A 1251-nucleotide genomic window follows, 5' to 3' on the forward strand; every position below is an offset into this window, starting at 1 on the left:
ATCACAATCTCTACGTAGTTACGACTGACTTGTTTCTACAGAGTGTTCATTGATTTCCGTCCCCAAAATTTAAAGGTATATATCCACACAAGGCTGATATTTCATATCTCTCATTCGTTAGCGCTACTTCTTATTGTATATCACTTGTGGAGGATGTGTCGTTCTTTTTTTTTCTAATCTTTTGGTTCTATTGTGTTTTTTTCCTTATAATTGTCCCCGCGATCGTTAGAAGTTGAGATCATCTTTTGTTGTTTTCCAGCTCTTTTTTTTTTTTTTTTTTCTCGCCTTCATTCATGTGTGCATATTGTCGTTGGTGTTGTTTATCGAAGGCCGACGGTGGCCCTGCCATAACCTTCAGTTGGGCTCATTAGAGAAGATCGACTAACAAAGAAAGGGGATTGTCACAAGAAGATGAGAGAGTTAGAAAAGAAGATTATAAAATCATAAGTAATCTATAATATGTTAAGGATTTGTGAAAAACATTTGGATCCAAAATGCCCATTTAGAATTTACTTATTACAGCTTATGTCATTTTAAACAAATATTATTCACATTATTCAATCATTTTATAATATAATTAATCATATTTATTATTTGTAATCGTTACGAAATTTCCATTTTATAATATAAATTAAAAATAGATCTAGTAAATTATTTTTAAAGAACCTACCAACTTTGTGTTTTCTTTTGTGAAATAATGAGGAAGACATCAGATTAAAATTAACACATTGATTAATTTTTAAAGCCACCCAACACACCATTAGATCATTTTTAAGCTAAAAAAAAGAAGTTACAATATTTTCATTAGTAAAAAAATAATAGTCGGCTTAATACATGTATTGATAATCATCGATGAGTAAAAAAAAATAAAATAAAATAGTAGAATATCAACCATTTAAAAATTTATTATTTATAAAAATTGATTGATACATTTAAAAAAAAAGAATACTATTGCATAAACTCCTCAATTTCTACAATGACCTATTAATAAGCTGGGCCTATTATTTGTCATCCATTTGATCACACAAAATACATAGCTTCATCTTATATCTTTACTATTTTTTTTTTTTCCTTTGGTTTGAAGTGATGAATATACAGATGGTGACAAATCGGTGATCCTAAGAGTATTAATTAGAATGAAATGTATGAGATTCTCAGCTTTATTTAAAAATTGTATAATGTAATGTCTATATTTCTCATATTGATTTTAATATCTTTATAGATTATTTATTTTACTTGACTTTAATTATT

The sequence above is a fragment of the Benincasa hispida genome, chromosome 1, assembly GCF_009727055.1.
Source record: "Benincasa hispida cultivar B227 chromosome 1, ASM972705v1, whole genome shotgun sequence".
NCBI lineage: Eukaryota > Viridiplantae > Streptophyta > Magnoliopsida > Cucurbitales > Cucurbitaceae > Benincasa > Benincasa hispida.